At 37.3% G+C, this 25,928-nt stretch overlaps 1 protein-coding gene and 1 long non-coding RNA gene across 3 annotated transcripts in view; one reads left to right on the forward strand and one right to left on the reverse strand.

The window, feature by feature from the left end:
- The window catches only part of LOC131800373 (serine/threonine-protein kinase tousled-like 2), a 341,644-nt gene that overhangs the window by 274,904 nt on the left and 40,812 nt on the right, over positions 1-25,928 (forward strand). The window lies entirely within an intron of this gene.
- On the reverse strand, positions 2,389-25,906 carry LOC131805047 (uncharacterized). The gene is made up of 3 exons (XR_009343486.1): positions 25,380-25,906; positions 25,018-25,214; positions 2,389-2,607 (listed from the first exon to the last, which is right to left on the reverse strand). It is a non-coding gene; the product is annotated as an uncharacterized LOC131805047 (long non-coding RNA).

The following is a 25,928-nucleotide window of genomic DNA, read 5'->3' on the forward strand; positions in this document are numbered from 1 at the left end:
CGAGAATACTTGAACACCTCTTATTTAGGCAGACAACCGAAAGACTCTATCATATTCGAATAAAGAGTGAAACTCAATCGATTTCGAGCGAGAGCTGTCCAGCATACTCTATTTTTAGATAGCACTCGAGTAAGAGCGTGGAAGCTTTGCTCGTTTGGGAGTGGAAACAAACTTCACTCTAAATCGAGTATATTCTATTCTTTCTTGATGCAAATTCTACTCTTGCTCAAATTATTCTCTTCATTTTTGGGATTTTTATACCCTCAGCCATATGGCTATAGAGGGTATATATGATTTGATACGGTTAAAATCCGTTTCAGGACATTTAGAGTCGAGTCAGTCCGTCCGTATATCTGTCTGGCTGGAGCGCAAGATAACTCTCGAAGGGAGTACCCGATTTGGTCTAAACTTGTTACATCGTATTATTTTTGTCAAACTTAGATTGGGTTCGGAGATGGGCAATATCGGTTCACTCATTCTGGTACCTCCCCCAAAAATGTCAATATTTTCAAGGAAAATAATTTTCTGCCCAGAAAGAGAAAGAATAATCCGATTTTGCTCCAACTTTGCAAATCCCAATATTTTCAACAGTGCTAGGTCAAGTGCGAAAATGAACAGTATCGGTCCACTCCATCAAGTACCTTCCCCACAAAGGGTCAAAATTTTGAATAATTACAAATCTTATAAAATGTGAAGTAAGAATCCGATTGTCTTCAAATTTCACATATCCCAATATTTTTATTAACACAAGGTCTGGTGTGAAGAGGAAATACATCGGTCCACTCCTTCTGGTACCTCCCCCACAAAAGGTCAATATTTTTAAAAAATATATTTTTTGCACAGAAAGAGAGCCGATTACCCGATTTTGTTCCAACATTGTTAATCCTAATATTTGCGTCAGTGCTAGGTCAAGTGCGAAAAAGGACAATGTCGGTCCACTTCATCAAGTACCTTCCCCACAAAGGGTCAAAATTTTGAATAATTACAACTCTTATAAAATGTGATGTGAGAGTCCGATTCTCTTCAATTTCACATATTCCAATATTTTTATTAACACAAGGTCCACAAAAGGTCGAAATTTTCAAAAAATATATTTTTTGCACAGAAAAAGAGACGATTACCCGATTTTGTTCCAACTTTGTAAATCCTAATATTTGCGTCAGTGCTAGATCAAGTGCGAAAATGGACAATATCGGTCCACTCCTCCCCCACAACGGGTCAAAATTTTGAATAATTACAACTCTTATAAAATGTGATGTAAGAGTCCGATTCTCTTCAAATTTCACACATCCCAAAAATTTTTATTAACCCATGGTCTGGTGTGAAGTGGAAATGCCTCCCCCACAAAATGTCGAAATTATGAATACCCATAAAGCTCATAAAACACGAAAGTAACATCCGATTCCATTCAGACTTGACACATCTCAATATTTCCATCAACACAAGATCTGTTATAAAGATGATAGAGATCGGACTATTCCTTTTTGTACCTCCCCCACAAAGGGTCAAAATTTTAAATGGCCAAAACGGTCATAAAATTGAAAATAAGCTTCTGTTTATCTTCAAATTACACACATCACAATATTTTTATTAACCCAAGGTCTGGTGTGAAGATGGAACATATTGGTCCACTCCTTCTGGTACCTCCCCTATAAAGGATTAACATTTTTTAAGTATCCATGAAGCTCATAAAACGCAAAAATAACTTCCGACTCCATTAAGACTTGATACATCTCAATATTTATAAAAATGGTAGAGATCGCACCATTCCCTCTGGTACCTCCCTCTAATAGGGTTCAAGATTTTGAAAATTCATGCAGCTAATAAAACTCGAAATTTACATCCGAGACTTGTTACATCTCAATATTTCCATCAACTCAAGATCTGTATAAAAGATCGGATAATTTCTTTTCCTACCTCCCCCAAATAGGGTTCAAGATTTTGAAAAACAAAACGCTCAAAGAAAGCAAAATATGCGTTCAACTATCTTCAAATTTCAAGATGAAAGATGTGTTGTGAAGATGATATATATCTGGGAACACCATCTGGTACCTCACCCACAAAGGGTCACAATTTCCAATATTTACATCTGTGATAACTTGCAAAACAAGTCGGCGATTTATTACAACAATCATAACTCAATGCTGGAGGTATATATCTGTCAGCAAAACCGACTGATACTATTTAACTTGTTCTTATTTAAGAATAATGATTTTCCCATATTATTTTCCCAGCCCCCAATTTATGACAACGTACAGACATACATTAAATTCTATTACACACTCTCACACATACACTCAGAAAATATTAAAACAATAACCTTCAAACATTTATTGAACAAAAAGTATTTTTTTCTGTTTTTTTTTTTGCACATAATAATTGCTACGGCTTCTGGTTCGTTGAGAGAAGACCTTCTTCTTAATTGATATTATTTGAATAACTTGCAAAAGCATTGAAATATACGTTTCTATTTCTCTTTCAAATTATTTTTATAAGTTTTTGCAAACGTTGCAACGTTTTTGTTGTGGTTGTTGTTGCTGTTGCCTCTTTTTTTTGTTGCTGTTCAACGGAATCAATAATTGGTGAAAGTCATTCATTTAGATGTTGCTAAAAATAAAAACAAAAACATTTAACAACAACATAACACAACAACAACAACAACAGTAATAATAAAAATAATAACAACAACTAAAAATAATAGCAACAAATCAACAGCACCAACAACTAATCAAGTTTTGTTTCGTGTGTGTGCACACTTTGTGTATTGTGATCCGTTAGGTAGGCGATCGTCGCCGCCCCCTGCCCCTCCCCCTTTGCTCTCTGCAGCATGACCCACAAATTGTATACAGACATCCATCCGACCATCCATCTCCCCCCCCCCTTCCACTGCACGCCAATTTAACATTTCTATATTCACAAGTTTTTATATGATTTTTATGAGATGGTATAGGGGAACGGGGGATCAGCTTTTCAATTGTGGAAGAAAAAACCAGCGAAAACGATCTTTTAATTATTTCATTTGATTTGATTTAATAAAACACTGAAACGTTGGTGGTCCCAAAAGAGGCCAAGGAAGGAGTGTGGAGCGAAAGAAAATGAACCAAATTCGACATAATTGTAACGAAAACAAAACAACGATTCGGATGGACGATTTTAGTAATTTATCTTAAATACCTTACTAAGATAAATATAATAGCATGAATACTTTGCTTCAGGTATTAAAGATTCTAAAATGGAAATCGTGAAACCTCTTTATAAAAATATCTGCGATCTAAGAACCTAAAACATGCTATAAATCTAAGATGGAGTCTTGAAGATTCCTTCGTCAACGTCATCCCTAGCCCTAATTGAAGATCCATCTCCTGATCTTCTATCAGAAAACCTTCCGCTCTTCTTTAGAAGATCTGACAAACTATGAGAAGTTCTTCCGGTCAACTATGTGAAGACCTTCCGGTCTACTATGTGAAGACCTTCGGGTCTTCTATATGAAGACCTGCCGAACTTCTATGTGAAGACCTTCCGGACTTCTATGAGAAGACCCTCCGGTCTTCCTCTCTTCTATGAGAAGACCTTCTAGTCTTCTATGAGAAAACTTTCTGGTCCTTTGTGATGAAACCTGCTGGTCTTCTATGAAAAAACCTTCGGATATTCTTTGGGAAGACCTATTGAACTCCTATGAGAAGATCTTCCAGTCTTCTATGAGAAGACCTTCCGGTCTCTGATGAGAAGACCTTCCGGTTTCCTATGAGCAGACTTTCAGTCTTCTATGAGAAGACCTTCCGGTCTTGTATGAGAAGTCCTTTCGGCCTTCAAAGAGAAGACCTTCCCATCTTCCATGAGAAGACCTTCCAGTCTTCCATGAGAAGACCTTCGGGTCTCCTATGAAAAGACCTTCCGATCTCCTATGTAAAGATCTTCCGATCTCCTATGAAAAGATCTTCCGGTCTTCTATGAGAAGACCTTCCAGTCTCCTATGCGAAGACCTTGCGGTCTTCTATGAGGAGACCTTTCGGTCCTCTATGAGAAGTCCTTTCGGTCTTCTATAAGGAAACCTGCCAGTCTTCTATAGACATAGAAGACATGAGAGGATCTTTCGGCCTTCTATGAGAAGACCTTCCTGCCTTCTATGAGAATACATTCGGGTCCTCTATAATAAGACCGGTCGTCAAAGTGAACACCTTCCGGTCTTCCAAGAGAACACCTTCCGGTCTTTTATGAAAAGACCTACCGGTCATCTATGAAAAGATCTTCCTGTCTTCTATAAGAAGACCTTCCTGTCTTCTATAAGAAGACCTTTCGGTATTCTATGAGAAGACCTTTTGATATTCTATAAGAAGACCTTTCGGTATTCTATGAGAAGACCTTTTGATCCTCTATGAGAAGACCCTCTGGTCCTCTATGAGAAGACCTTCCTGTCTTCTATAAGAAGACCTTCCAGTCTTCTATGAGAAAACTTTCTGGTTCTTTATGAGAAAAACTTCGGACCTTCTTTGAGGGGACCTTCTATGAGGAGACCTTCCTGTCTTCTATGAGGAGACCTTCCGGTTTTCTATGAGAAGATCTTCCTGTCTTCTATGTGAAAACTTTCTGGTCCTTTATGAGAAAAATTGCTGGTCTTCTATGAGAAAACCTTCGGATCTTCTTGGTCTATTGGTCTTCTATGAGAGCAGCAGGTCTTCTATTAGAACACCTACCGGTCTTCTTTGAGAAAACCTTCCGGCATTCTATTAGAACACTTTCCTGTCTTCTATGAAAAATAATTCTGGTCTTTTTTAGGAAAACCTTCCGGTCTTTAAGAGGACATTCTAGTCTTCTTTGAGAAGACCTTCTCGTCTTCTGTGGGAAGATCTTTTTGACTTTATAAAACCCTCTGGTCTTCTATGAGGACACTTTCTCACCTCCTTTGAGAATACTTTCCAGTCCCCTTCGAAAAGACCTTCTGGACTCTTTTGGAGGTACTTGTTGCATTCTTTGAAAAAAAAATGCTCACCATTTCTAAGAAGAGCTTGCTGTCTTTTTTGAGAAGACCTTCTAGAATTCTTTGGGAAGACCTTTTGGTGGGCCTCTTCGAGAAGAATTGGTCTCCTTTGTGAGGACCTTCTGCTCTTCTATAAGAAGATATTTTGGTCTTTTATACTATTTTCACTTCTTTGAGAAGAGCTTCCGGTATTCTATGGGGGGGACTTTCCGGTCTTCTATGGAAAGACCTTCCGGTCTTCTATGGAAAAACCTTCTGGTCTATTCTTTGAGGAGACTCCCTGGCCTTTTGTGAGAAGGTCATCATTCTCTTTGAGAATTTCTTCTGTTCTTCTTTGAGAATGCCTTCTGCTCTTCCGTCAGAAGAAGACCCTCTGGCCTGGAGAAGAAAAGAAGAAGACCTTTGAGAAGACATTCTGGCAATATTTCATAAGATTTTCTGGCCTTTTTTAAGAAATCGTCTTGTGTTCTTTGAAATGGCCCTTTCGTCTTATATAAGAAGACCTTCTGATCTATGTCGAAAAATCAATCTGTTCTTATTTGAGAAAACATTCTGGTCTTCTTTGAGAAAGCTTTCTGGTATTTATTGAAATTACCTTCTGCCCTTCTTTGACAAGATCGTTTGCTTTTCTTGAAAAATACCGTCTGATCTTTTTTGTGAAGACCTACTTATCTCCTCTAACCAAGGCCTTGTTGTTTTCCCTGAGAAGGCCATCTGGCCTTCTTATTGCTGTCACAAGTAGTATCCTTAAAATCGTAGTAATCTGATTACAATTATAAATGGTGGATCTAGCTTCTCAGTTTAATCATAAATCAAAGAACCCAGCTCGCCTATCGATTTTTAAGAGAACAACGCCCTCGCCCCCTCTCCTAGGCAAAATCAAGCGAGTGAATTCTGTCAACTTTTTTATTATTTTTTTTCCAATGTATCTCTTGAGGTCTATACGTAAGCAGAAAAAATAAAGAAAAACAAAATATGCCTAGAGATAACTAGCCCAGTAGAAAAACACGTCCGTCAGTGAATGAGTGCATATTGCGTTGTCTGCAATTACGTTCGTTTGCAAATCCAAAAAATATGTACATAGCTACTTACATATATACCTACGTACGTACGTATGTATATATGTATATTAATATGTATTTGCGACAAGTAGTTACACTCGTTACAAGAAAATAGTAGTATAATGGAACTTTGTAGATTTGCACTTGGCAGCAGCTGGCTGGCTTACTGACTGGCTGGTGTCTGTCTGTTTCTCGGCTACAAGGCTACAAAAAGTATCTTTCCATTTTTGCTGCCACAGAGAGAGTCATCATCATCGTCGTTGTTGTCGTCAGAAGCACCATCACCACCACCATCATTCGGTAGGTATACCTTTGTGGTGTTACTTTAGTTTTTAGTGTTGTTCTTGTTATTGTTGTTGTTTTTCGGTATCATTTTTTGGTGCGTTGCTGTCGTGGCATTGATATATACTATATCCACCAGTCCCAACCAACCCCCTCCTCGCCATCTCCCCTCCTCCATCACTTGTTTTTAACCATATATCCCATCTGACCACTTTATTCCATCTATCCATCCATCCAACCATCGAATCGTTCAACTATGAGACTATTTTATACGCTTTTGTTTGTGTTTCTTCGAAACGCTACTTTTTTCCGTTCGTTTCTACAATTATTTAGTTGATTTTTTGTTTATTTTCATTTATTCATTTCTCATTTAGATTCGTTGTCGTTTTGTTTTTCGCCATTGTTGTCCGGTTTGCTTTTCTTCATATTTTGTTTTTTTTTTTTTGCTTTTTTTGGTGAACTATACACGCAGCTCGCTGTGGCGATACGTCGTAAGCGGCTGGCCAGTAATCGCTAATCGCTGCACAAAAGCTCTACGAATAAAATTCATCAACTTAAAATCGTTAGAGTAGAAAAAAAATTTGTATCGAAACAAAAAACAGCAACAACAACAAAATCGCCAACAATTATAACGCCATATAATGTGGCGAGAGGCCCCTTGCTCCGCTGGGTCCTCAACTGAGTCCATGTCCGTCCACATTAGTGTAAACACAGCAACGAATGGCATTCATCTGTGGTACGAACTACAGAGACAGACACGGCAGAAACGGCAATGACAAACCTAGAAACTGACTAATGGAGGAGGGGGAGGAGGAGAGACCCAGCAATTGACTGACGGCCTGACTGATAGACCCAACAACCCACCAGCAATACGACAGATAGACAGTCAGCCAGTCAGCCAGTCAGTCAGTCACTCAAATAGATATAGACCGTCATCCAGATTGCTTGCTAACTTATTTACATACATTCAATTTGTATGGGGTTCTGCTTTTTGTTTTTTTATTGTTTTCAAATACATACTTCGAATACATATTTACTCCTTTGGTGTTTATATACTTGATGATATTTATCACATACGTAGGTATCTTCATATGTATATGGCCATATCAATTCAATGTGTATGTCATCTGTTGCCACTCCTCCCCCTCCCGCCATACAGAAAAAAAACACAATCTTTACCATATGTATACACACAAATTGGCATGTCCGTCCATTTCTGGTCTCTCAGTATATATGTAAATATATATGTCATTTTTATATATATACCAACCAAAAGAGGTTTTTTTTTGGTAGACGGAAGGAAGTGTGGCGGCGGCGGCGGTGGTGGTGCTGGTCGGCATTGCGGATTTCTCTTGTTTTACAATTGAACGGTATTACGCGACAATCGGCCAACCAACCAACCAACCGTTCGACCGACCGACCATCCAACCAACCAGCCACAACAATTATTTATTTCATTTGTTTATTGCACTTTAAACAAAAATCTTATTGTTTATCATTCACTGTATTACGCTCATTGCCGCCTAGCTGCTTGCTTGCTCGTTCCATCGATGATTGATTTATTAATTCATTTTTATTATATATTAAATTTATAGTTGTATAATTCTATATTTACAAATTATCAGCGCTGGAATCAATTTCACAATATCATGAGTTCAGAATTTCGGAACAGAATATTTGGAATAAAAAAAATTTTTTTTTTACTACTAAGTATTAGAAATTTTCAGCCAAGAATGTTTTTTATTGGATATAAATGTGCTCTTCAAGGTGTCTTGGACACCTATTCGATTATAGGCCGTTTAAAGAAAGGAAGGCGAAGTCGAGCAATTTTTTTTTGTCAGATCCAGAAACCGTCCAAGTCTTTTTGTATTTTTAGCGACTACGGGGTCGGCTACGCAAAAAAAAAAATCCATGGACAAATAAATATTTAAGCTTTATATCTTACCACCCCCCCCCCCCCTTCTTTAAAACATTATTGTGACTTTTTCAAATCCAAACATATTTTGCCAGGGGCTGGATTCTTGTTCTATGAAAATATGAAATGAAAAATATTTCCTTTATATAATTTTTCATTTGACATTTCTTTCCTTTATAAAAATTTTCATTTCACATTTTCATAGAACAAGAATTGAGGCCCAGGATTAAAATTGTAGAACATCAAACAACAACAACTTTGTCTGTAAAATATGGCCAAGAACTTCGAAAAATATGCAGCCTATTGAAAAACCTTTCCCGAGATTGAAAAGCTTTTATGGGGCGAATTTTGTACGATGGGAACTGAAAATAGTACTGGAATAGAGACTGAGACCTGAAGTATCAAAAGTCAATGTATACAGTTACAGGGTTGCCCATATGCGACGGACCCATCTGGCATCGCCATAACTTTTAACAGAGATGTCACATCGCTTAATGACATACCGCGTTTGAAGCGTCAGTCCAAGCAGATTTTTACCATGGACCAATACACGCCACGCGAGCGCTCTGAAATAGTTGAAATTTACATTCAACAGAAGAAGTCAATTGTGAAAACTCAACGTGCTTTTATAACATTAAAAAATGTGAGAAGTGCGCCTTCTAAGAAGACCATTAAGCGTTTATACGAAAAATTTTCGACTGGTAAGGCTCTTTCTAAAACATTACAAAATACATACAAACATACAAAAATGAGAAGTGAGCCTTCTAAGAACACCATTAAGCGTTTATACGAAAAAAATTCGACTGGTAAGGCTCTTTCTAATCCGAAGAGGCCATATAGAAGTCGACCAAGGCGATCGGCCGAGAATATCGCTGCCGTACGAGCCAGTGTTGAGAGGTCCCCAAGAACATCCCAAAAACGCCGTTCTCAGCAGTTGGGCATGGCAACGGATTATTCGCATTGATTTGCATTTGTTCCCGTACAAAATTCAATTGACGCAAAGAATGTTGCCTGCGGACAAGCCTCGTCGATTGGAATGGGCCCAAAGGGCCCAAAGTTCCGTCGAATATGGGCAACCCTGTATATGTGATCTATACCAAATAGTTGATCAATTCTGCAAAAAGCGTTGCCATCTGTAGATTATGGAAATAGAGCTAAACATAGGCTTAAATTTTCCGATTAACATTCCTTGCAATCCTTGGGTTTTGGGTTTACATAGCAAGCAACCTAAATAGTGGAGGCAGGCTCAGACCCTCCACATTTTTTGAAATTTTCAGATTAACATTCCTTGGAATCCTTGTGTTTTGGCGTTCGTGTCTTCCAGTACGAGGAATATTTTGGTCGAAAACTTTAACCCTCAAGCGACTTATTAAATGCTTCTTTATGGTCCTTTCTTTTTTCAAAAGAATGCTTAAAGTCTCTCTTCAAACGGGATCGGTACAAATATTCTTTTTATTTGTAGTAAAATCCAACAATAGGTTCCAGAATACTTAAATCCCAGTTATTCATAAATATTAAAAACACATTTTTGGGTTAAACCCCTACTTTATGTGAGTCTATACAAAATTCTCCCACAAAGCATCATTGTAGAAGGATGACGTCAATGACAAAAATATTCTTCATAAAATTTCACTATAAGTCTCCATTGACAAGAAATCTCTATTTCCAATTAATACCAAGAAAATATTTGTTTCAAATTTGGCGAATAACGCGAAAATATTTCCAATACTTTTTAATGAATTTTTTTGGTCTTATTTCTAGTTGATGCATGAAAGTAACATAAAACTTAGTTTTAGTTGAACAGTGTCAAAGGAAGATATATTCTACACAAAATTTCACTATGAGTCTCAGAATAAACTATGTATCTAGGTAAAATAGTTGTTAAGAAATATACATTCGGAATTTGTATATTAAAATTTATTACTGCCAATTTAACACGTTTCCATTCTAAGTACCCAACGAAAAGAAATCTATACGTCCATTACATCTGAATAAAATAAGGTTTTTAAATTCGCCGAAAACCCGAAAATACATGTGAGATAAAAAAACTGCAACAAAGTCAAACGCCATAATTTTTACATTTTTTTTACTTTTTATTGAATGAAAGCAAAAAATGTCGGAAATAGCATCAAATTTTAGAATAAGTTTAGATTTGTTCGAATTGGTCACCTTTGGCACGAATTGTGGCATTCAAACGGCCAATTGTACGCTGGAAATGAAGCGAGGAACCTCATTTTGTAACCATTCTTGGGTGGCGCGTGCTGAGTGCGATGGTGCTGAGTCAAGTTGGAATGTCCAAGGTCTGCGGCCAAGGCTTTAATACACCCTCCAGAATATTATTCGGCATTTATTCTGATGACATGGTCGATTAATACGAGCGGAGAGCGACCATCGGGTGTTATGGCGGCCCACACCATCACCATGGCCGGCGTTTGAGTTCTGGTGGCCAACAGAAGGCGCACAATTTCAGCTGACCTCTTTGGCAAGTAAACACGATCAGTTTGTTTGTACAACGAATATTTTCTCATCAGAGAAAATTCGGCCGTTCACCACTTTCGGCCAAGCGAAGCAACTTTTTAGATCTTTTGAGTCTATTTTCTTTCTGCTGCGGTGTAAGTTCTTGCACTTTTTGGAATTTCAATGACTTTACCCCGAGCTCATTTTTCAATATTTGCCAAATCGAATATTGCGATATATTCAGCTCACGAGTCATTTTTCGGCCACTGCGACACGGGTTTCGATCAAGTTGCTTCTTTACTTTTCGAAACATTTCTGCTGATGTTGGTGTTTTCTTCCGTCCACCTCCTTGACGTCGGGCTACGCTACCAGTATCACGGTAACGAGCGATGGTACGAGACACAAAAGATTTATTCACCTTTAAATGCTGGAGTGCTCTAACGATAGCCAGTTGTGGGTTTTCAGCCAAATATAAAAAAATCACACTATCACGCTTGATATCCATCACGAATAACTTTTTTTCTGGAAAATTCTCACCAAGATGCTTTTGTACGCTTGTAAACAATATAATGTGCTGTCACTGGAATAATTTTAACAACTGTCGGACGAGTGGCTTAGAAATGACAGCAGTCTGAAGTTGGTTGTAGTTTTTTTCATCTCGCCCTGTATTTACTTCAAATTCAAAACTATATCCTTTAACTTCTGAGGTGGTGGTAAATTTTACCCTCCCTTCACATTTTCTTGAAATGAATAAAATTTTTGTTTACATAAAAAAATGTTTTTTATTTACTTATTGTAATTTAAAATATACAAGCTTACTTTAAAAAAAAATATATTATCAAATAAAATTTTTAACAAAGTTTTTTTTTCTGTGATATTTAGAGAGGTAAAATTTACCACCACGTTATAAAATATGTCACCTCAGAAGTTAAAGGATATACTTCAGAACTCCTTGATGACAAAAGAAACAGATATTGACTAGTAAAAATCTCTTCCGAACCACTGTGAGACCTCTAATAAATTTTAAGACTATCGAAACAGATGAAATTCTTCGAATTTCACTTAACAAGAAAATGTCATCATTATCTCCAATGAAAACGAATTAAAATGTTCGTTATTGCGAAATACATTTCGAAGAAAACAAATTCCATGAATTCAATTTGAAAAATCGCATTCAAATGAACAAAGTTTGATACGTAATAAAATAATTTCGCGCAACAATGACAAACGGCCAGAATACAAATCAGTCGGCGAGAAGTGGAAAAAATTGAAAAAAATACCTAACTATATAAAGAAATAAAAAAAACGAAACAAGATAAAATATTTTAGAAAATTCCGATTCGAATGATATGCACATACATACATACATCAAAGATTGATGTAAATGCACATACATACTTACGTATGTATGTATTTTTATTTACATCTACTTGTTGCTGTTCTATTCCTAGAAGAAAAGAACAAAATTGAAAATTAATAAAAAAATCATGACAATAAAAAAATGAAAAAAAATCTTTATAGACATTTATAAGTGTGTGTGTGTGTTATTAGAATTGTATATGCAAATAAATCAATTTATTAATAAATGTTTCTATAAACACAGCACAACAAAGAATGTCTGTAATAAAGTTTACTTCTGCAACAAAGTATTTACATATGTATTAACATATGTCTAGCCATGTTGTTTATTATTATTTTGAAGTTGAAATGAGAGCAGAATTAAAAACAACAACTATGACAGCCAATTGCGCCTCTAGAGTCGATAGAGTCGATAGAGGAACTGTAACGGCACACTAGTGTTTGAAAAACATGTACCACGTCTTCTTCTATCCTTAAACGACCCATAGGATGTTTTGGATCCATAGAAGACCTGTAGAAGGTCTTCCCTTCATAGAATAGCTGTAGAAGGACTTCTCTTCATAAAAGAGCTGTAAAAGGTCTTTTCTCCATAGAAGAGCTTTAGAAGGTATTTTCTCCATGCAAAAGCTTTAGAAGGTCTTCTCTCCTTAGAAGAGCTGTAGAAGGTCTTTTCTCCATGCAAAAGCTTTAGAAGGTCTTTTCTCCATGCAAGAGCTTTAGAAGGTCTTCTCTCTGTAGAAGAGCTGCAGAAAGTCTTATCTCCAAAGAAGAGCTGCAGAGAGTCCTCTATCCCTGGAAGACCTTCAATAGGGATTCTATCCGTATAAGACCCAAGACCTATAGAAGGTCTTTTATCCCTGGAAGACATGTAGAGCGTCTTCGATACCAAGAAGACCTGCGGAAAATCTTTGCTCTATTCAATATCCATGGAAAATTTCATTCATGAAAGACCTGCAGAAGGACTGTATAAGACCTGTTGAAGGTTTGCTATCCATAGGAAAGTCTTCTATTCATAAAAGCCCTGTCGAGGGTCTTTTAACCATAGAAGACCTGTTAGAGGTCTTCTATCCATAGAACCCTATTGAAGACCGTTCATCCATAGAAGACCCTTAGAAGGTCTTCTCTTCATAGAAGACCCTTACAAGGTCTTCTCTTCATAGAAGAGCTGCAGAAGATCTTCTCTTCATAGAAGACCTGTAGAAGGTCTTCTCTTCATAGAAGAGCTGCAGAAGGTCTTCTCTTCATAGAAGAGCTGCAGAAGGTCTTCTCTTCATAGAAGAGCAGCAGAAGGTCTTCTCTTCATAGAAGACCTGTAGAAAGTCTCTATCCATAAAAGGCCTGTTGAAGGTCTTCTATCCATAGAAAACCTGTTGAAGATCTTCTATCCATGGAAGAGACCTTTAATAGGGCTTCTATCCATATAAGACCTTCAGAAGATCTTCTGTGCATAAAAGACCTATAGAAGGTCATCTATCCCTGGAAGACATGTAGAACGTCTTCGATATGCAATATCTGTGGGAAATTTCATCCATGAAAGACCTACAGAAGGTCTTCTATCTATAGAAGACCTGTAGAAGGCTTTCTCTCCATAGAAGACCTGTAGAAGGTATTATCTACATAGAGGACCGGTTTAATGGTCTTGTATGCACAGAAGACATGTTTAAGATCTTCTATCCATAGACCACTTATCTAAAGAAGTATTTTTCCATAGAGGAAAAACATGTAGAAGGTCTTCTGTCCATAGGGCCACTGTACAAGATCTTCTCTCCATTTAAGACATATTGAAGGTCTTCCATCCTTCCATATGCATGGAAAACCTACTTCTATCCATAAAAGGCATATTAAAGGTCTTGTATTCGTAGAAGATCTGTAGAAGTTCTTCTATTCATAGAATACCTCAAGGAGGTCTTCAATCTTAGAAAACCTGTAGAAGGTCTTCTCCAACAGAGGACCTGTTGCACGTGTTTCATCCATTGAGGATCTGTAGAGCGTATTCTATCTGCAGAAGACCTGTTGGAAGTCCTGTTGGGGATTTTCTGAGCAAAGACGATTTGTAAAAGGTCTGCTCTTGTCTCTTCTAGCCCTTGAAGGCCTTTAGGAAGTCATTTTCTTTAATTGCCATTATTATTTTTTGCAGTTCTCTCTCTCGCTGTTTTCCTATGGCCGCAGATTATAATAAAGTGTCTTTTGTTTAGATTTTCTTCGTTTTTTTTCAGCTTCTTCTTTTTCTTCTTTGGTCACACAAAAAACCGACTTTCAAAACTTGTTTCAACGCCAAGCAGTTTGACGTTTTTTTTGCTCCCATACATATTTTTGCTGGATTTGTATTTTTGCTCGCTTATAGAATTGTATCTTTTGGATATTGTTCGTTCATAGTTGTTGTTGTTTTTGCTGTTACTGCTGCTGCTGCTGCTGTTGTAAATTACAGTTATATGTGGTATGTCTGTCGACAAAAGAATAAGCTTCTAAAACATGAACAACAAAATGAATGATTCGGCCATTGGAGAACAGTTAATCGGCCGCCATTGACACTCGGGCCAGGCCGGCAGGCAGCCAGCCAGCTACTCTTATTTCTTGCATTACACAAAAATATGTAGAAGCGAAACCAACAGCATTAGGTAGATATATCTCATAGGTATAGAGCTGGAACATGCTTCGATGGAGGGAGGGAGGGTGGTAGAGGGGTGGGGAGCTTTTGGAGCAAACGTTGAAATGAAAAAATCCAAACAACAGCAGACCAAAAAAAAAAAAAAAATATCTACAAGTCATTGTCCGACATTTGCTATGTGTGGAATTGCATTAGCTAGCCCCAGCTATGGTATCTATCTGCCTAACTGACTGCCTGCCTGCCTGCCTGGTTTGCCATAATTGCATCTGGCAACACTTTTAACTACTACTAATTGTTTGCTTACGCACATAATGCATATGCACTCATACACACAAACCTACATAGATCCATACAGTTATGTATACATACATACATACTTACGTCCAACGCATTGCGTTCACAATTAGTCGTCCAAATATTTGTTTAAACATTGCATTATCATTCAAACGATTTCGATAGGCAATGCATTTTTCCAGCAGCAAGTTCTCAAAATTTGGTTTTTTCTTCTTTTAGTCTTCTAATGATAGGTAACCTACGAAGTTATGACCCCAATTAGGGGTTTTGACACCATGGGATTGTTGTTGAGAAATATTTTTTGGGAAATCTATGAAAAACAATTGGTTATGGATTTTCAGCTTTCCTTTGGATTGCATCTTTTTTTAGTGGGATCCATGTAACATCAATAAGTAGAGGACAAAAGTCAGGCTGGGGCGCCTATATAATACGTCTCACAGCTGTGCACTTGTATCCGTAAAAAATATAAGTTTAAAATGAGAATTAATGTGAATTAAATCGTGATCGTTATGGTACACCAATTAAGGTTTTAGAGTGGTTGTAATTTGAAATCGGATGGAACTAATATATAGAGGCTATATTATAATCTAAATCGATTTGCCCTAAATTTGTATGGAGTTATTTTTTTTTTCTGCTGTATGTGACGTCACATAGCCAAATGTCATGGAATGCATATTATGACTTTGAGATGGCTAAACTATAAAATCGGTTGTGAGATATATATATGGGAGCTATATCTATATACAGGGTGAGATTAAAAACACTACAACCAACTTCAGACTGCTGCCATTTCTAAGCCACTCGTCCGACTGCTGGTAAATTTATTCCAGTGACAGTTCATTATATTGTTAACAAGCGTACAAAAGCATTTTGGTGAGAATTTTTCAGAAAATAAGTTATTCGTAATGGAATTCATGCGTGATAGTGTGATTTCTTTATATTTGGCTGGAAAACTACAAGTGGCTATCGTTGAAGCACTCCAGCATTTAAATGTGAATATATCTTTTGTGTCTCGTACCATCGCTCGTTACCGTGATACTAGTAGCGTAGCCCGACGTCAAGGTAGTGGACGGAAGAAAACAGCAATATCAGCAGAAATGGTTCGAAAAGTAAAGAGGAGGCGACTTGATCGAAACCCGCTTCGCAGTGGCCGAAAAATGGCTCGTGAGCTGAACATATCGCAATATTCCATTCGACAAATATTGAAAAATGAGCTCGGAGTAAAGCCATTGAATATCAAAAATGTGCAAGAACTTACACCGCAAGAGAAAGAAAATAGACTCAAAAGAGCTAAAGAGTTGCTTCGCTTGGCCGAAAGTGGTGAACTGCCGAATCTGGTTTTCTCCGATGAGGAAAACATTCGTTGTCCACCAAAATCTCCGGATACAAATACGTTGGACTGTTGTGTCTGGAGTATTTTCGAAAGCAAGGTTGGCTCTAAAAAATACCTAAGTGTTGATCACCTCAAGCAAGCGCTTCGCCGGGAATGGGCCAAAATACCACAGAGCAACATTCGGGCAGCGTTTGGCGTTTTCATTGTCCGTTTGAAGGCCATAATTTGTGTCAAAGGTGACAAATTCGAACAAATCTAAACTTATTCTAAATTTTTTTTATTTCCGACATTTTTTGCTTCCATTCAATAAAATTCACATTAGAGGGGAAGACACATATCGGAGCTTTCGAAATCTAAAAATAATTGATAAAGGTACAGGGTTGCCCTTATTCGACGGACCCATCTGGCAACGCCATAACTTTTGACAGAGATGTCACATCGCTTAATGACATACTGCGTTTGAAGCGTCAGTCCAAGCAGATTTTTACCATGAACCAGTACACGCCACGCGAGCGCTCTGAAATAGTTGAAATTTACAAGAAGTCAATTGTGAAAACTCAACGTGCTTTTAAAACATTAAAAAATGTGAGAAGTGCGCCTCCTAAGAACATCATTAAGCGTTTATACGAAAAATTTTCGACTGGTAAGGCTCTTTCTAATCCGAAGAGGCCATATAAAAGTCGACCAAGGCGATCGGCCGAGAATATCGCTGCTGTACGAGCCAGTGTTGAGAGGTCCCCAAGAACTTCCCAAAAACGCCGTTCTCAGCAGTTGGGCATGGCTCGGTCCACTTTACAACGGATTATTCGCATTGATTTGCATTTGTTCCCGTACAAAATTCAATTGACGCAAAGAATGTTGCCTGCGGACAAGCCTCGTCGATTGGAATGGGCCCAAAGGTCCGTCGAATATGGGCAACCCTGTATTCCGAGGCCACATGAGATATCTTCTGCCGAATATGAATTAATAATATGAATATTATGGGAGATTTAGTTATAAAATCAAAGACCTCTTATAAAACTTTCTCGGATTTTCAGGAATAGATAGGAACACTTCTTCTATAGATGACGGACTTCTATAGACTGAAAACCGTCTTCAGGACTTCTATAAATATCAGACTCTCTTCAGATCTTCTATGAATGAAAGGCGTTTTTTAGCTCTCCTTTAAACGAAAAACTTTCTTCATGTCATTTATGGACCTTCTTCAAGTCTTCGATGGATAGATGACATTGAAAAGGTCTTTGCTGGATAGAAGACCCTCGAAAGGGTTTCCATGGATATAAGATCTGCTATAGGACATCATTGGATAGTAGACCTCTACAAAAGATCTTTATATATGCAAAGAAGGACCTCTTTAGGTCAGATTTGGATATTAGCCATTCTCCAGGTCATATTTGTACAGAATAAATTCTATAGGTTATTTATGAATAGAAGACCTTCTTCAGGTCATCTAAGGATAAAAGACTTTCTTCGGGTCATCTATGGATAGAAGACCTTCTTCAGATCATCTATGGATAGAAGACTTTCTTCATGTCGTCTATGGATGAAATACCTTCTTCTTCAGCTCTTTTAGGGATTTAAGACATTTTTCTATGGTTAAAAAGTCATCTATGTTAAGAAGGCATCTACTGGTCTTCTATGCAAAAAAAGGCCATCTAAAGATCTTTTATAAATAAAACACCTACGTCAGCTCCTCTATGGATAAATTATCTTCTCCAGATCATCTATGGATAGAAGACCTTATTAAGGTTCCCTATGGATAGAAATATCTATTAAGTCATTTATAGATAAAAGACTTTGTATGGGTCCACAGGGTTACATCACAAAATAACCCCAACCAGGACAAGAATTTCGTATTTGAAGGACGAAAATTACTTACGCAGGTCCACATCTTCGTATAGTCCCATTCTGTAGCCTCCCAAAGCTTCGGTGTTTTGATGTTTTTAGAGTCATTATAGACCAGAATTGTTTCAATTTTCATATTTGGGTTTCAGTCTATGACAAAAAATTATGTATACAGGTCCACGTTTTCCAATAGCCCCCATATAAAGATACCTCCCTTAATTCGGCGTTTTGATGATTTTACCGAATTTTTTTTTCAAATTTCGTATTTTAAGTTCGTAATCGGTACTACAATCTATGACAGAAATTTATTTATGCAGGTCCACATCTTAATACATCTATCATAGTACGGGTTTCATCTTAAGTTCCTTTCAAATGTTGAAGAAGTAAATGTTTGGCCCGGCCGAACTTAGCACCTCTTTTACTTGTTATACCCTCCTCCTTCCTAAATATTCATCGTAGACCCCATAATTTATATATATTCATAATCAGCATTAAAATTGTTGACGTAGACCTTCAAAATTTTGGCAGAACAATTTGTATTGTGTCTAGGATGATTGGTATCAAAAGTGAGATATATCGGTCCACGTCCCGATATTCTATATTTTGATGATTTTTGTCAAGTTTTTTTACGGATTCGTCTAAAAATTGGTATTTGTAGGGTATAATGGGTTCTAGCTCGTGTGGCGAAAAATTGTATGTATAGGTTAGGTCCACATTTTGGTATAGCCCCTATATAACGGTACCTCCTGATATTCGGTATTTTGATGATTTTTGCCACATTTTTTAATGGATTTGTCTAAAAATTGGTATTTCTAGGGTAGAATGGGTTCTAGCTCGTGTGGCGAAAACATTGAAGGCATAGGTCCACGTTTTGGCATGCACCCCATATAACGGTACCTCCCGGTATTCGGTATTTTGATGATTTTTGCAAGTTTTTTTTTCACGGATTTATCTAAAAATTGGTATTTGCAGGTCATAATGGGCTCTAGTTCGCGGATTGGAATCTAGTTGTATGTATAGGTCCATATTTTGGTATAACCCCAAATATAACAGTACCTTCCAATATCCGATATTTTGATGATTTTTGCAAATTTTCTCACGAATTTGTCCAACGAATTTGGTATTTATTGGTCATAATGGGTTCTAATGTTTCCTTTACCCTAAGGTGGAGGGTTGTTATACCCTACAACACTATGTGTTGGGGGTATTATAAGTTTGATTGGGCCAAAAATTATGTAACACCACGAAATATTGATTTCCCATATAGGAAAGTATATATGGATCTTCCTATCTCGCCGAGCTGAGTCGGTATGTATGTCCGTCCGTCCGTCTGTCAGTCTGTCCATGTTAATTTGTAATCACTCTACAGGTCGCAATTATGGTCCGATCTTCACGAAATTTAGAATGGAGGTGGGGCTAGGGTCAGAATAGAACCCTATTTCTTTTGGATATGATCGCCAAATGTTTAGGGGTTGAAATGGACCAAATACTGAAAAAATGTCGGATTTTGCAGTAGCTATACAGGTCGCAATTATAGACCAATCGACGCGGAATTTCGCATGTAGCTAGAGTTTAGGGCGGGGAAGAAGCCTACCAATTTGGGTGGTCATCGGATAATATTTAGCGTGTAAAATAGGCCATAACTTTTTTGTTGAAAAAATTCAAAATTTTTCATTAAACCGCGAATATTTTAAATCCCGGCGAAATCACAAAGCCATGACAAGGTTACTTCTGATCTTTACATTGATATTAAGATCCAAAAAATCGAATATATAGCAAATATATGCGATATATATGTTTATCAAAAAAGAAATGCTTGAAAAATCTCTTTTATGTCGAGAACGGCTGAACTAATTTCGACAGTTCTCATTAATTTAGAATGGCCTCTTGGCAGGAAAGAAAAAACGTCTAAAAAATCGCATAAAAATGTCTCTCTAAAGATGAAAATATTGATTTTTTTAACATTTTCTCATATTTTTTAAATTTTGTCATATTTTTGGCATATTTTCATTTTGAATTAAACATTTGGTAATATTTCTACAGCTAACAAAACTAAGTAGTTAGGATATCAGGCTATCATATACAGATCGTATTTATGGCACGATCCTTACGAAATTTTGCATGGGGATAAGATGAGGGTCAGAATAGAAGCCTACTCTTTTTGGAGATGATCGCCATATATTTAGGGGTTGAAATGGACCAAAAAACTGCAAAATTGTCAGCAGGTCGTAATTATCGCCCGATCTTCACGCACATTTGAATGGGGGTTACCGGACATTGCAAAAGCCAAGCAGTTTTGGATGGCCATCCAAAAATATTCAATGTGTGAAATAGTTTGCCAACTTTTGTAGACAAAATACGAAAATGTCCATTCCAGTGACTCTTTACAGAATTCACAAATACAGGAAAGACGCACTTCTGACTATTTCGTTAACGCTGATTTCGTGGAAGAATATAGTCAAATGTCTGTATCTCATATAGATGAGTTTCAGTCAACAACCAATAAAAAATGTTAATCTTTTGCCACTTCTGAGAGATTATAGGTCTTTGGGAAATATTGGTTCCAGATCTAGGAAGACCATTTACGTGCAACATCTACCAATAAATTGACAAATGAGCAAATTCGTTTAAGTTGCTATTATCCGAAAATTAGAGAACGAAACCTGATGGTTTTCTTTTATTATTTGTCACAATATCTTGTGGAATTCTTTCGAGTATCTCGCCTATATAAACTGTATCGTTTATTATAGTGTTGTAGGGTATTCAACGGTCGGCCCCGCTCGACTGTAGCCTTTGCTTACTTGTTTTATTTGTAATTTCGTAGGGAATACATTTCATGAGGCGAATAGCTCATACAACTGTCAATTTTTTTTTTTTTTTTTTTTTGTTTTTTTCCTCTTCTATTGAACATTGAGCATCTTCCAATAATTTTGCTTACTAAATGTTTATCTTCGCCAAGCAAATCTGTAATAATAATGTACGAGTATATTGGTAGGATAGAGGTAGAGGCATGTCAAAATATGTATCTGTATCTAGGCTGGCTCTCCATTTCACCACGAAGTGATTCTTCGTCGCCGCTGTTGCATGCAACTTCAAACGATGCTCGCGACGACACATAACCCACTCGAAATCGTGGAAAAGCTTTACCATACCACCCCCTACGCCCATCCGCAGCACCACCACCACTAGCTGAAGCAGCAGCAACAACAACCATTACAGTTTTTATAATACCTACATTTTGCGGAGGAAATCGTATGATTAATCGGAGCGTTGATTGATTTTTCACGATTCTTTGTCGTTCTTTGTAATGTTTCGTAGTTGTTGTTGTTGCTGTTGTGTGTTTGTGACTTTATGGAATTTTCCAGACATTTTCCTTTTTGAGTGACGTTATTACGTTAGGTTGGCAACTGATGGAATAGCAATGTAGTAGTTATGTGGTGAGATTTTTGTGTATAACCTTTGTGTAAAGAGAACAAATTTAATCAGTGTTAGTTGGATGGCAGTCGTTGTCGCCTAGCCGTAGTTTTTATTCAATTTTTTTATTTGTTTACGCGTTTTCATTTGCATGCTTCAAGTTCACCGTCTCGGTATTTATGGTGTCCGTCTTAACGTATTATTTTGCTGTTATTTATTTTTATTTAATTATTTATATTGGAAAAAAAAATTGGATAGTAAATTGTCCTTACCGTGTCCTTGTCCTTATCCATTAGTTTGTCCCATCAAAATAGTCTGCTTCGGGTTGTCGATTGTTTGACATGCATTTTGGCCAGAGATGGGAATACTGTAATACATGTATTTGCGTGCATCCGATATTGTTATGCGTTCCCATAAAAATGAAGTGTTAAGTATGAGTTTTGCCCTCTGTCCATCTTTTAGTTTTTGCATTGATTTGTAACTGTTTTTATACCCTCAGTCATATGGATAGAGAGGAGGGTATAAATCGTTTGATACGGCCAAAACGTGCCTCATCGGAATAAAGATTTTAGACACTAGGGCTCTTTGGAGCAAATCCGTTTCTAGGCATTTGGAGTCGATCTGGCGATGTTCGTCAGTCCGTCTGTCTGTCTGTTCTTCGGACTGCTGCGCACCATAACTCGAGTATCCAATTTGGCCCAAACTTTGTACATCGTAAAATAATTATCAAGCTTAGATCGAGTGCGGAGATGGACAATATCTGTCCACTCCTTCTGGTACCTCCCCACTACAGATCTCTAGGTCTCTTTGGAGCAAATCCGTTTCTAGGCATTTGGAGTCGATCTGGCGATGTTCGTCAGTCCGTCTGTCTGTCTGTTCTTCGGACTGCTGCGCACCATAACTCGAGTATACGATTTGGTCCAAACTTTGTACATCGTAAAATAATTGTCAAACTTAGATCGAGTGCGGAGATGGACAATATCTGTCCACTCCTTCTCCACTACAGATCTCAATTTTCAAAAAAAAAATATTTTACTGCACAGAAAGAAGAGAAGGATAATCCGATTTTGCTCCAACTTTGTAAATCCTGTTATTTACATCAGTGCTAGGTCAGGTGTGAAATTGGACAATATCGGTCCACTCCAGCAAGTACCTCCCCCACAAGAGGTCAAAATTTTAAATAATTACTACTCTCATAAGGGTCAGATTGTCTTCAAATTACACACAACATAGTATTTTTATCAATCAAAGGTCTGGTGAGAATGTGGAAAATATCGATCCACTCCTACTGATACCACCCCCACTAACGGGTCGAAATTTTGAATATCCATGAACCTCTTAAAACACGAAATTAACATCTGATTCCATTCAGACTTGGCACATCTCAATATTTGAATCGACACAAGGTCTGTTATAAAGATGGTATAAATCGGACCATTCCTTCTGGTACCTCCCCCACGAAGGGTGAAACTTTTGAATAACCAAAACGATTATAAAATCCGAAATAAGCACCCGGTTTACTTCTTATTTAACACTTCGCATTATTTCTATTTGTGAAGATAGGATATATCGGTCCACTCCTTCTGCTACCTGCCCCACAAAGGGTCAAAATTTTAAATATCCATGAAGCAAAAAAAAAAACGCAAAACTAACCTCCCATTCCATTCAGATTTGACACATCCCAATATTTCTATCAACACTATATATGTTGTAAATATGAAATAGATCGGACCATTCCTTCTGGTACCTCTCCCGCAAAGGGTCAAAGTTTTGAATTACCAAAAAGACTATAAAATCCGAAATAATGATCCAGTTCTCTTCATATTTCACACATCCCATTATTTCTACTAACACAAGATCTGTTGTGAAGTTGGGATATATCGATCCACTCCTACAGGTACCTCCCCCAAAAGGGTAAAAATTTTGAATACCCAAGAAGCTAATAAAACGCGAAATTAACATCCGATTCCATTCAGACTTGGTACATCTCAATATTTCCATCAGTACAAGATCTGTTATAAAGATGTTAGAGATCGAACCATATCTCCTGGTACCTCCCCCACGAAGGGTCAAAGTTTTGAATAACCAAAGCGATTATAAATTCCGAAAAAGCATCTGGTTCTCTTAATATTTTACACATCCCATTATTTCTACTAACATAAGATCTGTTGTGAAGATGGGATATATCGGTCCACTCCTTCTGGTACCTCCCCCACAAAGGGTCCGAAATGTTTAATATTCCTGTAGCTAATTAAACTCGAAATTAACATTCGAGACTTGATGCATCTCAATATTTCCATCCATACAATATCTGTTATAAAGATGTTGGAGATCGGATAATTTCTTCTCCTCCCTCCCCCACATAGAGGTCTTGATTTTGAAAAACAAAACGCTCAAAGAAAGCGAAATATGCACCCAACTCTCTTCAAATTTCACACACACAAACATTTTTGCTAACACAAGATCTGTTGTGAAGATGATATACATCTGCAAACCACTTGTGGTACCTCACCCACAAAGGGTCACAATTTTGAAATACTTTTATCTGTCATAACTTGCGAAACAAGTCAGCATTCCTTTACAATTACCCTGAACCAGATACCTGAGATGAATACGGAATTTATGATTCCGCATAAAATTGGATATAAATTTTCGATATTCTTGTAATTTTGCTCATAGAAATATTTTTATCTGTATCAGATGAAGTATGAAAATGGAATACTTTTGTCGACTATAAATATATTCAGGTGCGATACATTTTTTGACTTTAACTATCTGTAGTTGTAGTCGAATAGGGAATTTCATGGTCGACCTCGCCTAGCTGTAGTTTTGTCATTTTGAAAAGTTTGCCAAAAATTTAAATTTTTCTAATTTCATTCTAAACAAATCGTTTCATTGCACCGCATTCTTTTGCCAATTTGGCAACCCTATTGTTTATCAAACTAACCTTGACCTAATTGTTTTTTAATCACAAAAATTCCTTAAAAATCAAATTATCTTAAGAATAATTCCTTTCACTACCCTACTGCTGCACTTTCTTCTTTCTCTCGTCCGATGTCCGAACGAAAGAAAGCTCAGAGTTGAAAGAAAAATCTCTTCTACTACCTCACCATTTTAATTGAATTTGCAGACGACCCTAAAAATACACATGACACTTGCACGACAACGACAGGCATTATTTCCCCATTCTAATTTACTTTCCCCATCCCTGTTGTTCAGACGAATAGTCATGCACACACACACACGAGCACACGACACTGTGCCCTGCTCCAACCGAACATATGATTGTTGGATACTAAACGTTTTTATTTCGGTAGTTAGGTATATCTGGCTGTGTTTGTTTACCATGTTTTAGTCATGCCAGTCATGAGAAATTCAGTTATGCGCTCTCTTTGTTTCACTCACTCATTTCAACTCTCTCGCTCTTTGTTTGTTGTTGGCTTTCATAATTATTTGATAAAGTTTACTTACTCACTCGTTGTTGTCTCATTTCAACGAGTCTCCTCGTTGCTCGGATTGTTGTTGCTGCCATGATTTGTGGGTGGGTGTGTATGTGTGCGCGCACAACAAACGAACGATGTGTGTTTGTGGTGCATGCATTCTGGCTAACTGGCTGGCTGACTGTCAGAGTGCAGGCAAACTTTTGCTCTCTTGTGCGTTCTGTGCGCCTATTATGAATTAAACAAACAAGACAAGATTTATGTTAGTTAATTTTACAGGATTTGTTGTTGTTGTTGTTGCGTAGCCTTTTCTGCTGCTGTTGCCAACGCTGCTGGAGGCATTTTCTTTCTTTTTCACTACTTACTGCTTTTTTTCTCGTATGATTTGCTTACCCCAGTGTACTTCCGAAATGGCAAAAAAACTATAACAAACGGATAGATTGATAATATCCATTGTTGTTGTGGTTGGTTGGTTGTTGTCGTTGTAGCGAGTGTCGTGTGTGCACCCTCTTCGAGTGGTTATTATTTGTGTGCACGAAACCAAAAAACAAAAAAAAAACAAACATCTGTTAAATCATTATAAATATTATTAAAGAGTTTAAGAGACGACGTTGTGTTGCTGTTGCGTTGCTCTCTGCCCATACTCTCACTCTCTGCACAAGACAAAAACAACTGCCGTTGCTGCAACAGAGTGTGGTGGAGTTCTTATGTTTCTTTGTTGGTGTTTTTGCTTGCTAATAAACACACGAAGTGTTTTTCGCTCGACTTTTTTTTCATCCAAATAGAAATTTCATCCGAAAACTTATTCTTTCTACATACATACCTTCCCAGAAGAATAAGGATTAAAGCTCAATAAATCGAAACAACATTATTTGATTTTATTAACCTTTAAGGCACCACATATACACTCGGGGCAAAATGTGGGCGCCACTCACAAATTTT

This window comes from Musca domestica, unplaced genomic scaffold (assembly GCF_030504385.1).
Source record: "Musca domestica strain aabys unplaced genomic scaffold, Musca_domestica.polishedcontigs.V.1.1 104, whole genome shotgun sequence".
In the NCBI taxonomy this organism is placed as follows: Eukaryota; Metazoa; Arthropoda; class Insecta; order Diptera; family Muscidae; genus Musca; species Musca domestica.